Raw genomic sequence first — 17,375 nt, forward strand, 5'->3', positions numbered from 1 at the left:
ATATACACTCACAATTTTGGAGACTCAAATGTCAAAAAGATTTCTTCTGGCTCTTTATAATCTGTAGTTGCTCTTACACAGAAACTGAGAGCCATAGCAATGATAGAATAAAAAGCTTAAAATATGTGACATCTATAGTGGTGGGAAGTCTAGTCAAGTGTGAAACCTGTTTGGAGATCAGACATACTTCTCAGAGGCCATCTTTTGTTCAAATAAAAAAAAAAGTTTGAGACAACATTGTGGTGAAGAAGATACATACATTTTACTTTAGCTTTAGCTATAACTTCTTTAAATATTTATTTTATTTTTTTATCTAGTTTATATTTTTAAAAAAGAAATGTCAGTACTTACTAATTCTGTAATTACTCTCCTTAAAATTGCACCATCTTCATTTGATTTTGTCAATGTCTTATAGTCTAAAAAGACCTCCCATTAGAGAAACTGTGGTCAAACTGGATCTTAGATAGTTTTGAAAATGAACTATAAAAAAAATCTTCATGTTAAATAACTGTTGTTTAGTTTTAATAAAACAGATAAATGTTGAATATGGTGATTTACCAGTTTAATGTTTTGGAAAGGATAACTAGCTAATGGCTTTCTGTCTTTGGGTTTATGCAGTTCAATGAGAGTTTGAGAAGGCTACACCCTCTTCATTGTGTAGCAGGTAGTATGTATGTAGTGGGTACACTGCTCCCCTCTTCCTCTGGCTCCCCACACTGCACTATTACTGTGCTGCAAATTATATGACTGAAGGAGTCAAGTTTTGAAGAGCAGAATGATTCTTAATGGTATGTTTGATTTTATGCCAGGCATTTTTTCCTTATTAACCTGGAATCCTTTTTCTACCTCCTTGTTGATGCCTAAATCAAACTATAACCCTGCTGTATCACATTCTTTATTCCTCAGTATCCTCTGTTCATCGTTCTCATTAGAGTCTATCAGTCCAGGATAGCAGACATTAAAAAAAATTGCCTAGTAGCACTCCTGTGGTAGCCACTCTTCAGAGAGGCTAATAAATGTGAGGAAATAGTAAAAATTTTGACATGGTTTGCTATGCACCATTAAATAATCAAGACAGTACTTCAAATACATAAATCATTAGTGGTTACAAGTTAACCAAAGAGCCAAATGTTGATGTTAGTAACCCAGATACACCACTCATCATGGGTACGTCTTTTGGACTTCACCTCTCCGGTCTAGTTTCCTCATCTGTAAAATGGTGAGACAGTAATAACAACCTACTCTGTAGAGCTCTTGAGAGAAATGGAAGAGTGGATGTATACAAAGTCCTTCATAAAAAAATGTCAGGAATACCTAGGGCTCAAGTTAGTATTACTCATTATGTTTCTCATTGGCAGAGAAAGTAGGAAGGGTAGAGAATAAGGATATTCTACAGATGACATCAAATGTTCTTTTGAACTTTCACCATCAATGTGATTCTCTTACCAAATTACAGAATTGGAATTGAAGTTGACCTAAAAGGGCTAAAAGCAAATTATTAGAATAAGAGGAAACAATTTTCAAGCTGGGCAACTTGCCATTGAGTAATCCAGAATTTACCTTACAAATTTCAGGGTAAAGCATTTCAAAAATAGATCGTATTACCACATCTGGAATATGAGAATTGTGGATCATCTCCTAAAATGTGCAATCAATCAGAAGGATGGATTAGATGTGGTCCTAGATAGAAATAGGAGGTACATTGGGGGCTGGGGTTGTGGCCTAGTGGTAGAGCACTTGCCTAGCAAGTGTGAGGCACTGGGTTCAATCCTCAGAACCACATATAAATAAATGAAGAAAATAAAGGTCCACCACTATCTAAAAAAAGAAAAAAAGAAATAAGAGGTACATTAGAACTCAGGCAACACAGTAGGGTTTCATGAAATGACTAGATCCAAAGACTAGACATTTTATGTAAGGATCATCCTGGGGCTTAAAGGAGGGTTGTTACCACTCCCAATCTTAAAGAGACCAAGGGCAAGTAGAATTTCCTGAATACTGAAGAACATCATGTGGAGGGGAGACCTTCATTGATTGAAAGCATCAAGGTGGACCCAAAGGAAGATGAGACACAGAGTACCTGAGTTCCTCTCCTTCCCCTGGTCTTCCCAGGCTCTGTGGGGCTCATCCCAATCTCAAGCCTGAAGGCATCTGTTGTAGTCCAGACAAATGAGCCTCTTAAGGGAAGAAAGTGGGGCAAGAAGAATAGATGGAGGGTCTAGAGGTCTAGTCAGAGAACCACGGGGCAGTAGTGGTAAGAGCAGACTTACGAGTCCTCCCTCATATTTAGAAATTGTTAAACAACATTTTGGTCAACAACAGACTGCCTATACAATGGTTGTCCCTGAGTTTGTCATGGAGCTCAAAAATTTGACCCAGTGACACTCTAGCTGTCATAATGTAACACAATGCAGTATTCACATGTTTGTGATGGTGCTGCTGTTAAAACAAAACAAAACAAAACAAAAACCTACTGTTGTGCCAGTTGTATATAAAGATAGCACTTAAAATTATATACTGTACATAATACTTGATAATGATAATAAATGACTCTGTTTTAGAGTATGCTCCTTCTACTTATAAAAACATGTTTGCTGTAAAATCCTACACCATGGTACACTGGCAGTATCCTTGCACATCTTGTGTCTTGATTGTGTCAAGAGGCCACATTGAATGATTGACCTATCCCACTTGGGTTTGTGCAAAAGTACATTCTAAGAGTGTTCTCATAAGGACAAAAGCCAATAGCAATGCATTTCTCAGAACATATCCCCGTTGTCAAGCAATGCACTGCTGTCCTTGAATTTTAACAATCTTAATGTTGTGGCAGCTTGAACCAAACGAACATTGCTTAAATTTCTTTTCTGATCAGTTAAGAAAGGCTTTATGAAGACACATGGAAAGGCACTTGCCAAAGGGGTATGGCTTTCATTTCCTCCTACATATATACTCCAAGTCATAATGAAGCAGTCCCATCATTCATTGCTCTGGTCCTCATTAGCATTTCTCTTTTCAGGAATGACTTGTGTCATTTCAGAAGGATTGCTGTCACATGAGTGTTATCATGATCCAAATAACTGTTTGTTCATGCACAGCTAAGACAAGTGCCCTGACTGGCTGGCAAAGTAGGAGACTTTTGCATATTAATTTTTTTTTTTTTTGCCTTGGAGGACCAATCTGGAAAAACTTGGGATATAGATGTCACAATGCGCTTGAGCACTCAACTCTCTCCCCCTCTGCCTTTTTACATTTATCTTGGAATGATTTCTTATGTCATCTGCTTCTAATCCTTGTCTCGCTCCGATTCCCTCAGTGGAGCCTTCATTTGCTTCTCTGCAGTTTTTGTAACTGCTAACTTTTAGCTGGTTTACTGCTCTGATAACCTAAGATCTGTTTATTCCATTTGGCTGATTAAATATGCCTAATGCAGGGGATATGCATTATGCTGAGCAAATGCTGCGGGTGCCAAGAGCCTCAGGTGATTTTCTAACACTTGCCCCTGATCATGCCCTGGGCATTAAGCACAGGTGATTAGTGCGATATGTTTGCATGCTGAAAGAAAAACAAAATCAAGTTTCCAGGATCCTAAGGGGTAAGCAGGCCTGCTGGAAGGCAAGAAAGACAAGCTAGCACTAAGTATGGAGAGTAAAACAGGGCGGATTTGCAAATGTAAATACGAAGGAGAAAGAAGATGAATCCAACACATCTTTCAGTTTGGATGGTAATTTACTCTAATTCCACGGATGTGAGAAAATTTAACATTTCAACCGGAGAAAACTGTAATGAAAGACAGGTTTTGGCTGGGTTTGATCTTTTTCTGATTTGTCAAAATCTGAACGCCAGAAAACCATCAAAGAAGAAGAGAAGAAACACATGTGTGACAGTTGAGAAGTTGAGGATCACCCCCTGTAGAGTCCAGAAGCTGCCGAGGCCATGTAGATTCCTCTCAATTGCAGGTAGCTAAGAGCTGGGCTTGTGTTCTGAGAAAAATGTGGTCTGTGAACACTTGAGGTGTGTGTGGGAAACTGAACCCTGTCCTGGAAGGCAGAGCTCGCGCTGCTCTTGGAACTTGCTAGAAGACACACCTTTGAATTCCAAAGAAATAAAGCCATTTTACATAGTTCATGGGATGAGTGAATGTTAAGATTTTATAACTTGCAGATGAAAGGGACTAGGTGCATATGAAATCTTTTAATTGTCAACTAAGTATTGCAGGTATATATTATATATTATACGGTGGTCATAAAGTTACTTTGATTTGGAGAAGGACAGACACACCTTGTTAATGGATTCATCATTTTACCTGCTTTGACCTGTTAGGGTTTGGGGGAAAAAAAAAAAAGCAATCCAAACTCAACAGCTCTCACACTGGAAGGATGCCACCTGTTGTTTTCCTGTGGAATATCTGTTGTTTAAACTATTTTTCCTATAATTAATAAGAACCATGGCACTTCCAATTTGAGGGGGGCGACTTGGAACATTTGCTCCAATGCCCTTCAATTACCCACCTCCTGTATTAGGATTTAGCGTAGAAATAAATTGGTCAAGATATTTATGGAGCTGAGTGTGTATAACTGAGAGGCATCTATTTCTAGTAAATGAAACTGATACATAAGAGGCAAGATGATGTTTTCTTAGAGAATCCCATTGCCTGCACATCTCACTCCCATATTCCCCACACTACATGGTCCCTGATAAATTTTGTTCTGGATTGATGAACATCTGTTCCTTTGATGTGCTCAGTGACTTGTAGAGTGAAACAACACTCGTATATGTATGGATCATTCAAAAGGTAATATGATTTCTTTAATCTCGATGCTTCCCTCTTAATAGCTACCTGTTCAAAGCGAAGTTGTTTATTCTGTAAAAAATTGCTTTATTGTGTTGGATTTACAATGGCCTTGTGTAGAAAAGGTCAATAAGAAATCAGTTGAACTAAAAGCATTGTTGGTGTTGAGGCCCTCTCCCCCTTTATTGCAGGCTGCGATGATTTGTCCTTGTGCTTGGCACATGGAGTAATTCCATGGAGCAGGATCCTGGCCAACATATGCCAATGTATTCTTAATTAAAATGCTGGCAACTACACATAAGAATTAAGCAGTACCATACTGGATTACAAATCATATTTGTTATGTTCTGCTTGGCATTGCTGCTCTGTTTATGACAAAAAAAGAGAAACACTTGCTAAATGACTTTGATGGTGGAAGTTCCTCTCAAGCAGCATCAATGGCAATTGTTCCTACCAGTAAAGGTGCGGACTGTCCCTCAGGTCAACACTGCAAGGTGGGCTGGGAATGTACACTGCATAAAGTTTTCTCATAAGATCACTAAATAATTGGTCAAGACTCTGCCAAGTTTCCTTAACACTGGGGCAATGGAAGGAAGCCATTCATAAGCATTGGCTTGGGGAGAAATAATCAACATCTACCATGTTAGAGGTTTTTAATGTAAGCTCAGGCTTCTCTAAACTCTGTTGGGGAAACAATCTGCAAGATGGGCTGTGGATCCCACTCTACTTTGCTTAGCAGTGGTTAAAAAGTACAGATTCTGGAGCTAGCTCACTTGGGTGTGCGTTTTAGCTCCAACCATAACTAGATAGTAGGAAAACTTCCCTACTATTTCTTAATTCCTTAGTTTTAAAATGGAGATAACAATTCATAGCTTTTGAATTCAACATGCTAATCCCTGTAAGGTGCCATTATTTTATGAACTATTAAGGAGGATAAAAAATAGCATGTAGTATTGTATTAATCCGTTTTCTGTTGCCATGACAATATGCTTGAGATAAATGAACATACATTGAGAAAGATATATTTTGGCTCATGGTTTCAGAGATTTCATCCCCAGTTGCCTTTAGGCCAGTGACTAAGTGGTATAATGCTCACCTTATGGCAGTTGGGAAGGGGGTGGTGGTGTCCTGTGGTCCCAATATCCTTGTCACAGGCACACCCAGTGACCTAACTTCCACTTGGTTCCATCTCTTCTTAAAGGTTCTACCACCTCCTGATAGCTCCACAAGCTAGTGACCAATCCTTTAACACATGGACCTTTAGGGGACACTTCAGCAAATCCAGACAACAGCAAATGTCAAGCAGGCCAACAATGAAAGTGACAAAATAAGCAGTTCTGACCAAATGTGTGTGTGCACAAGCTGACAACCACATTGTGGCTGTCATTTGATGGTGCTTGTTAAATGTCCTCTTCTGTAAGATGTGATCTAATTTATAGACATGTTAATTGTGACACAATAAATGTCTTAGGATTAGATATGATAGTATCTACTTTCTAGGAGTAAGTGAATTTATACATACAAAGCCCTTAGAAGAGTGCATGGCACACAGTAAGTACCCAAGAAATGTGACTATCAACATTATATCATCTGTTTGTATTATCAGGAGAATGTCAAGAACCTTCATGAGGGTTTGACTTTAGTAGCTCTGTAAGAGGGTTGAACTTCAGTAACTCTGTAAGAGAAATAAGGAGGAACTATTTTATAACTTGTGACTAGAATGACAACCTAAGGGTTCAGAAGAATGGAAATGACTTTGTAATATAAGCTTCCTACAATTTAGTGGAATGCATCATTCTATGTACTGACTGCACAGATGTACAGGATGCTGTTGAAATAGGACCACAAGTGTCTGGTGTTAACTTTAAAGGTCTCTCCATTAGGGATGAAAAAGTCCCTGGACAGGAGTGTTTAGGCCCAGTTGAAGCCTCACCTTGAATAGATTCTCTTGTTTGTGAACTATACCTTCTTCACTATTATCTTTCTAAAAGGGAAAGCAGCCTGGTTCAAATTGATCCCTTCCACATAATCAAATTCATGTAATGATGTGGGGAATTCTTAATCTCTGTCGTGGTTTGAAGTCCACAGCTGAGTCAAAAATAAGTTTCTATTTCATCTCCTAGACTTCATCAACTGTGTGTCTATCACCCTCTCTTTGTGTAATTTTAATTAGTCTCTGCTAATACAATTGGTCTAGGATTCTTTCTATGATGGTCTAATGATTTAGAAAATCTTTCTCTGGCTTCTAAAAGAAGAACCTTTTTTTTTTTTTCAAATGTGAATTTTTTTTCTCTGTTCTTCTCCTTTCCTCCTTCCCTCTTCTCCCTTTTTAAAAAATTTCTTCTTTCCTCCCCATTCTCCTCCATGGAAGATTACTGGGAAATCCTTTTCTTCCATTTTACTTTTTGTTAGACTAGAAATATGTTCAGTACCTGCAACAAGGGCTAAATGCTGTCACCTTAGAAAAAAGTCCTTATTTCTGAGGGTACTTTTATTTATGTTTTCTGGCCCATGACATGTGGATTATAAAATAATCCACAATGCATCAAAGCCAATTTATCTAGCTGGGGAAAGGCTTGCATTTGTTACTCAGATTATTTTATATATGCAGTAACTGGAAACTTGCTTCTGTGGCTTCATTTACCATATCTGATATGTGGAGCCAGACTTCTCTGTTGGAATTCAGAACCAAGAGAACACAGTTAGTTTCTACTTTCACATAGTTATTTTTATGCTATGGAAGGCTTTTGATTGGATTTCTGCATCAGTGTTCAGAACAGTAGCAGTTTATTCCTGTTTCTGAATATATTAAATATAATACTATTTCTTGGCTCAAAGAAATTAAAATGAAACAGGAAGGACCATTTTTATGGCTACACATCATCTGAACACCAATTGGTAGAACATTTTTGCATCTTGGTCAGCACAGTAAGCTATATCGAGTTTCAAACTTTTAATCGTATTTGCTGCAGTTGTATTTAAAAAGTAACTCCTAACCGTCAAAAGAATGCTATGTCTAAGTGGAGTTCTTGAATTGCTGTAATTACACCTAAACAGATTCAGTGATCCGTGATGAGGTACTGGCCCAAGGCAAATGAAGAAACATGTCAAAAAGTACTTAAATCGACTCTACAGAAGAGATTTGAGACTTTGAATAGTTTTGACTGCGAAGGTATCTGAAACTTCAGAGTCAAACTCTTTCAAAGCAATTATTTTATACTAGTTTGCATACAGCAAGTGATGTGTCCAAAAAGTACATTGTTTTTCCTCTTGAGAGATTTGCAGTATGGTATAATACTTAGTAGGAAGAAAACACAAAATCGAAGCCAATCTCTCTAGCTGGGGAAAAGCCTGCATTTGTTACTCTAATTATTTTTAGAGTTTTCTTCCTGTCAAAATTATTGGAATACAAAAACAGGGAGTGGCCAAAGTGTTGGGAAACCACTTTCAATTGACTTTAGAAAATATTTAACAAGTAGTGGTCATGAAGCAAAATGATGGAAATTGCCAAACAATTTAAAGAGCACCAAGAAAACAATAGTCAAAGAGATTTGATTTTTGGAAAGATTTCCAAGTTGACAGTAATCCACAATCCAGCTGACCTTCACAGATCAGGGGTTTAGTAAGAGAGGATGGGGAGATAATTAGTTGTATGAGGGAGGGGTAGAGATTGGAAGAAATCTCTTTTCCTTGGCTTTGATCCCATTCAGTACAGCCAAGAAGGCACACCAGGCCAAGTAAGGGTACAAGTTTCTAGAAAGTGGTAAGAGACAGGGAGAGTACCACATTCTTCCTGGTAGCCTTGTGTTGTTACAAATCTTGGACCCACTAAACAGATAGGGATAGAAACACCTCTTGATCTGTTAGATTTCTTATAAATTATTTGTTCAGTCTATAATGTCGAAGAGTTCCTTCTCCATTGGCTCTATCCTCTGTGAATACTTAGCAATAAGAAATCAAATTGTAGCATAAAGATTTTAAAGAAAGGAAACAGATTCAAAGATTTTTGAGAAGGTATAATATTGTATAATTATAATATAATTATAATTATTATAATTATTGACAATCAAGAATAAAAGTAAATACTTTAAAATGATAAGTAACTTCATAAATAAAATGTTGAGGTTTATTAAGATACTACTATGTGTCAAGCAGTTTTAAATTTTCTCTGTCTTCAGTCACTGAACACACACAATTACTCTAGAGGTAGTCTCTTTCATTTTACCAGGAAGGTCACTGAGGCACAGAAAGTTTGGACAACTTGCCTAGGGGACCTGACACCTAATAGAGCCAAGATTCACACACCGGCTCCAGAATCTATGTTGTCAATCATTATGCTCTTCCCATACTTGTTCCACAAGCAAACTTTTAATTCTAAAAGAAATATCTGTGAATGAATTTATCCCTCAGGTACATTTATTTTGGGGTTTATATGAGTATTGGTTTTCTTTTAAAAAAAACTTGATCATTGAGATGTATACTGATGCTACTGTCTAATTTGGTTGCTGCTACTGTGGGCTGGATACCAGTGATGGTTCTGTTCAACTAAAATTTTTCTAAGTATAATAATATTTCACATTTGCCTTGAATGTCAAGCCTTCTTATTTACTGATCTCTCTATCTATCTATACTGTAGTAAGGACTGAACCCAGGGTGCTTTATCATCCCATCTTTTTATTTATTTATTTTTTCTCAATTTTAAGACAGACTTATTCTACGTTGCTGAGACTGGCCATAAACTTGGGATCCTCCTGCCTCAGTCTCCCAAGTTGCTGGGATTACAGATGTTCACCACCACGCCTGGCTCAAGCTTGCTTCTGGATTCACTGAAATATCAGTCTGAGCAGTATTATCACATATATCACACATGGGCTTGTTGTAGTATCATAGTGTCATGGTTGGCCAGGAAGAGGTGGGAAGGCAGCTGCCTTCTATAAAGGTTCAAGTTGTTAAATAATAATTACACAAAGCAGGGACAACATCTCCTAGTTCAGTGATATGGAGCTATTCCATTTCACTGAGGTCTACACAAAAGGGTTTTGAAGAGAGATTTTGAACTTGAGATTTATAAGTGGGCAGGTGTTGGATGGAAACTGGAGTTGAGAAAGAATGGGAGGGATAGAGAGAGGACAAAATATCAAAATAGACCATATGTCTTTAATTTATTAAGCACAGATATCATTTCCATGGAGGAGTCAGAGATATGGATACATTTTCCCTGCAATGAAAGGCACCCTCTGTTGCTTGGTCTCTCGGTTTCTAGTTCAATGATCATCTGCCACTCTAGGGAAGGTGTACTGGTCTCTGCAGAGGAGAAAGGCCTTGATTTTTTTTCAACTGAATGCAAATATACTGAGAAAGAAATTGGATTTAAAAGTAAGTGGAAAAAATGATGAGAATGAGAAAATCAGAAGCTGTGATTTTTTTTTCTTTATGGATTTGGTCCTTTTATGCTTGCTCTCAACACCCAAGAGTGACAATGGAAGGGGGACAACTGGGTGGGTCAGAGAGTGATGGACTACTCATGTGACCCTTCAGACTCTCTGGCCAGTGTGTGTGTGTGTGTGTGTGTGTGTGTGTGTGTAGATTTTTATATCTTCTACAGCCAATAAACTGGGTAGATTACACCATAAAAGGTCTTTGAGACAGAACACATATAATACTCTACTGAAACACTACAAGTTAAAACGAAAACATTTTAAAGTTCTAAAATATAACTAAAACAACCCAGAAAATTGATTAATGCATAACTTTAAGAGCAAATGGCTAAGAGGCAGCTTATCCAATTCACAATGGTAGACAGCAAAGTATTCTCTGGATGGTTTTTGTGGACAAAACCTGGCTGTGGAACTTACCCAACGTAACAGGAATGATAGAGCAAAATTAAATATCTTTATACTTGATATTTTTCAATATGAAGCACAAAAATAAAAATTTATCCTTGCATCTCTTTATCTTGAGATATAAAACATTGCAGACACAGTTGATGCTCTCTGGGTAATCCTTGCAAATCACATTTTTTTTTTTATCTCTACGGTTACTACTGTCTGGAATTTAACACTTGTCATACCCATGCATTTCTCCATGTTCTTACTTTATCTGTAGGCTTGAGATAGTACTGTTTTGCAAATGTAACTTCAAATGAATACATTTGTTCATCTGATTTGCATGTACTTTGTTTCCAACTTATTATTTTTTGGTTGATATTATTAGTGAGTTTCAGATATCCTGATATGTACAGCTCTAATTCATTCATTGTATGAATATATTATAATTTAATTTATCCATTTCCTTTTCAGCGAACACATATTTAGGTTCTTTCTAGTTTTTTGAAACAATGCTGCTATGAACACTCTTATACATGTATCCTTATATTCATGAACAACTAGGTATATAACTAGAAGTGGAATTAATTATGGAATTATTAAACACATATTTATTGAGACGCTGGGAACACAAGAAAGAGTAAAAGAGATACAGTCCTTACATTCAAAGTGAAGGGATAGATAATGAAATAGTTAAAGTAAAACGTATCACATAAATCCTATGGAGAAAATCATTCCAGAGGGTAGAAAACAGAGGAGGGTGACTTGTTCTTTTACATGAGTAGTTATGGAAGATTATACTCTGAAGGTGACCTTTAAGGAGAGATATGAAGGAGACAAAGGAGCCCTGGAGGAAGAGCATTTCAAAAAGACAAAATGGAAAAGACAGAAGTCCCAGGTGGGAACATACCTGGTACAGCAACAAAGACTCACCCTGTGGTGGGAGTTGTGTCTTCATGGGAGAATGGCAGGGGATGAAGTCAGAGAGATGAGGAGGCCTTATTAGTATCTGCAAGGACTAAGGACTCTACCCTGAGTGAGATAAGAAGCTGCTGGGTGGTTTTGTGTAGCGTTGTGATCATAATTTTGTTAAAAAAAAAGTTATGGGAGGTGCCGAGTGGACTCTGATAAGCAGAGATGGAAGCCAGGAGATCTATTAGAAGGCAATGCAAAAATTGGAGAGAAAGATGGGGGTGGTGGTTTGGATCAGAGCCTCATCAGAGGACGTGATGTGATGGACAGATTCTGGATACATGAAAGATAGAGCCAACCGGAGTTTTTGGATAGATGGAAGTATGGTGTGAGGAAAAGAGGAGTCAAGGGTAACTCTGTGGTTTTTCCTTGAACAGCTGAAAGGGGGGTTATCTTTATGGACACGGAGAAGACTTAGAAAGAGGTTTGTGGAAGAGAGGTAAATTAGAAGTTTTGGCTTATTAAATTTGATATGACTAGTAAATATCTGAGTAGAGATGTCAAGTAGTCAATTATTTTGTAAAGGGTTAGTACACATACATCTTAAACTTACTGTGTCACAAAATTGGTACCCAAGTTACCTGTACCTATTTACATTTTCATGTTACAGTCCAGCACATGTATTTTAAGATTTTTTTTCTCATAGTGATAATTTGACGGTGCTAGCTGACATTTTTATTCTTGACTATGTTCTTCTTTTTTATTTTTTTTTCATAGTGCTAGGATTGAACCTAGGGCCTTGATCATGCTGGGCAAATGCTCTACCATTGAGTTAAACCCCAGCCCTGACCATTCTTTAACAACAGTACATCTGGACTAAACCATTTGGATCTTAAATTTATAAGCACCTAATATTCATAACCTAGCAGCTAGTGGTGTTATTGATGTATTTTCCAAAGACAACACAATCAACTCTACAACATCCTGATACCCTTAGTAAGAAAAATGAATAGATGGCTTATTTTTGTTGTTTTTGTCTTTGAGAAAATGGAAATTTCTACAGACAGTGTTGCATAGATTTGATCTGGATAATCCTGTTGTTTTGGCATTTGATGATGATCAAAGTCTTGCTAATGTAAACTAATTGGAAGCACTGGAGGGGCAAGGTTTTGATTATAGAAAGAAAAGAATTTAATTAATTTTAATTACATATATTAAATAAAACTTTATAAGGCTAATAATGATGACCTCATAGGCATCTTATAATAAGTTATGAGTAACAGTATTTAGTATATTAAAGCATATGCTTGGACTATGCTGGATTTTTCTTTTACTGCAGTAGGTGGGTGTTTAAAAGTGTTTTATGTTTTTTCTTTTGCATATGCATACATTTGCTTTACAATACAATCTGAAGGTGAGGATACATTTGGATCTACCATTGTTCATTACTGGGAATGCTTTGTTTTGTTTATAGATATTTGGTGAAGAGTATGTGCTCCATTTTTTAAAGTTTTTTAAATTTTTTTTGGCTTATGTTGATTGACCAAAAATAACCATGAAGGGCAATGCTTTTTATTTTTTCATATGAAAAAATTTCTAGAAATCCTCATGCTACTATTTTCATTGAAAATATTTAGAATATGAATTCCATGCCTACAAGAGTTTCATAGGGGCTTTCACAGCTCCACTCATTTCCCCTTCTGGAGGTTCTCAGCAAGGCAGACACAATGACCAGGCCAGCAGTGACGGCAGCTCAGTCTTCTCATTGGCCTTGGAAGAGCAGGATCCGGAATCAGAAGACCTGAGTTATATTCCAGGCTCCACGACTGGTTAATTATTTACATGTTACTTGGCACATTTTTTAAAATAGTTTTCCATGTCAGTTGTCTTAGATATAAGTGGTTTAAGACATTGAACCCCTTAAATAATAATATATTTTAAATATTTTTTAAAACTTAAACTGAAAACATAGACCTCCTTTTTATAATACTCAATTTTGAACTAAACATTTTCATGAATATTTTTATCAACTCACAAAAGTTGAGCATAGAGAGCTCAGGGGAGAGGGCTGACATCAGGGTCTTTATGCTGTTCTGAAGTAGTGTGTGAGGAATATGGAGTATTAGGACACACGTGGATGAATAGATGAATTCTGACCTGTTTTTGTTTAATGTGATTGTATTAGTCCGGGTTCTCCAGAAGAACAAAACCAATGGGAGATCTATCTATCTATCTATCATCTATCTATCTATCTATCTATCTATCTATCTATCTATCTATCTAGATATACATAAATATCTATCTATATAGATATAGATATATATAATTATAAGAAGGGTATTTATTAGATTGGCCTATAAAACTAGAAGCTGGATAGTCCACAATGGCTGTATGTAGGCTGGAGAGCTGGAGGAACCAGTAGCTGCTCAGTCCCAGAAACTGGAGCCTCAGAACAAGAGGGATCAACAAGGCTCCCCCAGTCCAGGACTGAAGGCCTGGAAACTCTCTGGAGAGTCACTGGTCAGAGTCTGCTTTGAAAAAGGCAAAGAGCTGGAGTCTGATGTCCTTGGGCAATTCCAGTAGCAATCACAAACCTGTTCAAGAAGAACTGAGCTTGTGTCTGCTTCTGCTTCCTTGTTCTTCCAATTTTTGTTCCATCTAAGCCTCTAGCTTATTGGACTGTGCTACCCACACTTAGGGTGGGTCTCCACTTCAGTTTGCTGTCCCCCATGCCAATCATTTCTAGAAAACCCTCATTGAGACACTCAGAAGACTCTTAGGCATCTCTCAATCTAATCAAGTTGACAATTCATATTAACATTGCAGTGATAATTCAAATTGTTAACAAATAATTTTCATATCATTTGAATATAACCTAAATGCATATAACTTCAATTATTATCCACCAGCTCTTCTCTCTTTTGTTGAGATTCTGTTGGATATTCAAGAATGAATAAAGAAAACTCTTTTTCTGTCCTGCTTGTGGTTATGACTAGTATTTGCATGATATGGAAGAGTGGGTGGCTGTATATAAGGTAGAAATTCCTTGAAATGTCTGGCCTGGCTTCTCGCTACGTTTTCTCTTCCTCCTATCTATACTTATTAGCTTGGTTATGCCCTGGATTCTGGGCCAAAGAGTCTCTATTTTGGCCTAATGTAAGGCTTTCTGGGTAGCAGCTTAGTAACCAACTATGTCAGTTAGCAGTCTGCTTTCCTATTCTGGGTCCAGCACAAATTTAGTCACTAAAATCTTGCCTCATCTCATCAGAACTCAGTCTCTATTTCCTGTCCTTTTCTTGTGTCCTTCTGAAGCTATAGTCCTGGCTTTCACTTGCCTGAACTCCTGAAGAGTTATTTCTTCCAATGCTTCAACCCCTGCATCTGGATCCTGGCACCCTCTGCCACAATCGTCTGGGGTGTATTCCTTTAGAGTAACACTGAACTTTTCCACTGGCCCATCTCCCAACTCCTGAGCTCTTCACTTGCAGACTGCACAACACTGAATGTCTCTACATTTACCAACCAGAATCTATTGGGACCCTGCTTATTGCTCATTCCAGATTCCCCTGACATACCCTTGCCTCTCCACAACTCTGTCAACTGCTCCTGGGATTTTAGGAGGTGACCTGCTTGTCCAACAGGTCTTTCTAATGTCTAGAGCCTGAGCCAGATTCTAATGGCCCAGTGTAGGACCTCTTTATAAGTTTTCTTCCTTATACAAAATTTCCTTCAAAGAAGATTTTTCTCTTAAGACTGTTACATGTCTCATGTGGTCAAAAGACTTCAATGTCCTTAGTTATTTGCTGTATGTACAAATAAACAACAGAGATGACCAAGAATCTTTGCAAGAGAAGTTAGGAAATCTCAGTGGGGAGGGAAAGAGAAGGTCCTGATGAATGAGAGGGATTAAATTATGTTATATACACGTATGAATATGGCATAATGAATCTCATTATTCTGAATAATTATTATGCACCAATAAAATAAATTAATCCAAAAAGAAAATTCAATGTGCATGTATACTCTCTCTCCGAACCAAACCAAACCAAACTAAACCAACCCAATCCAAAACTAACTCTAAAGGATACAAAAAAGACAGCTTACTTTAAATAATGGAACATTTTATCAAAGACTTAGTGATTCTAGAAGGGCACAGTTTGCAATGTCTAATAAATATTAGCCATTGACTTTGGTATGCTGGGAAACAGAGAAAACTAATTAATAATACTATAGCTATTAAGTAAATTAGCACTCCACTGCCCTGAGAAAACAGACCGAAGCATGATTTTGATGGCTCCTAGAATTACCAAATGATGAAAGTAAACTTTAACACAGAAATTATGGTCTGCTCACTTGAAGTCATACTTTGGTGATAAATGAATTGCTTTTTGTCATTTTTTGACATGGTAACACTTTTGGAAGTGGCTGTTTTGCAAGTAAATATAGATGGAACCATATGTAGTATGAAAACTTGTGAAACTGTTTTGAGTGACATGTGAGTATATTTCTAATTAATAATTATTTTTTTCAAGATTGGGAGGTTTTTAAAAACCTTAATAGAATCTGGAAGAAATACTCAATTTTATTTTTATCAGAGGCAAAATGATAAGAACAATAAATTCTTATGGAAAACATATACAGAATTTAGAATAACATAGCTAATTAAATGAATAGATTAACAAGTTTTTTACTGCCCTCTGCTGTTAGTTTCTAAAAGAAATAGAGCAAAAATGACTATAAAAACTGACAAGGTTGAACAAATTGGTTGGGGAAAAACGAATTGCCTGCCTCCCATTATACAAGTTTTCAACCACTAATTGTGAGGCTTACTTCATGCTTAGGAGCAATGAATTGTAAAACTAAGAAACTCACACTAGGAAAGTGCAGATTAGCAGACATAGGGTGAAAGGTATAAAGTTTGTGATTCATGATATACAGAGAATAAGGAAATACCATCATTTCAATTTTTAGCCAGTGATGTCTACTTTAGTATTTTTTCAAAGTACATTCTTTTGAATTTGCTTTTTTTATAGATACATAATTTAGGTAAGGCATTCATCATTAATAAAAGCAACACTTGCAAACTAAATGAATGAATGTTTATTTGCATGCCATAATCCTGACTTGAAATGCTGCTTGCATTTTGACATGTGAAAATCAGAAATGAGAAATAACAAGATAACAGGTAACACTAATATAGCAGTTGCTAGGTATATGGCACTCTTTTTCACATGATTTTTAATTCAACCACCATAAAATAGAATGAGGTCATAACTATTGGAATGGCCTCTTTGCAGATGAAGAAACTGAGTCACAGAGAACTAAAGCAACTTGACTAAAGTGACTTTGCTGGTATAAGTAATCATAACCAGAAGCCTTGTCATATGACTCCAGGGCTCTGCTCTTTGACATTTTGCACAGGAGAAGGTATAAACTCTGCAATTAAAGAGGTGGGATTTATATAAATTGCAATGGGTATGGTGGTGTGAGATGAAAGTGACCAGGGTACACCCATGTCATTCTACCTTTTGTGGCACCCATGCTTCAGTAGCCAGAGCCTGTGCATGAAGAACTGACCCGTGGTGCTCCAGTGCCTATCTTTTCCAAGTATGTGCTGACTTCCTCCAGGCCTTGGTCTGCATTATCTCTTTGGAGCTCATCTCATGGTTGACCTCTGCACACTTTTGCCTTTTATCTCTGTACCTCCGGTCCATTGCTAACTTTAGCTACACTTTTGGTCATCTTCAGTGACTCATTTTCAAATATACATACTCTTCATGACACTTGGGATAAGTCAGTTTCACACTAAAATTTTCCCTGGCTGCTACTAATTCCAGAATCCGATAGAG

General features: G+C 37.1%; 1 protein-coding gene across 2 annotated transcripts in view; it reads right to left on the minus strand.

Moving 5' to 3' along the window:
• PALLD (palladin, cytoskeletal associated protein) overlaps positions 1-17,375 on the minus strand; it is a gene marked incomplete at its 5' end in the record, with an annotated part of 362,920 nt that overhangs the window by 344,296 nt on the left and 1,249 nt on the right. The gene's annotated exons all lie outside the window — the stretch shown is intronic.

Source organism: Spermophilus citellus (genome assembly GCF_964194105.1).
Source record: "Spermophilus citellus genome assembly, chromosome: 16".
Classification (NCBI taxonomy): Eukaryota; Metazoa; Chordata; class Mammalia; order Rodentia; family Sciuridae; genus Spermophilus; species Spermophilus citellus.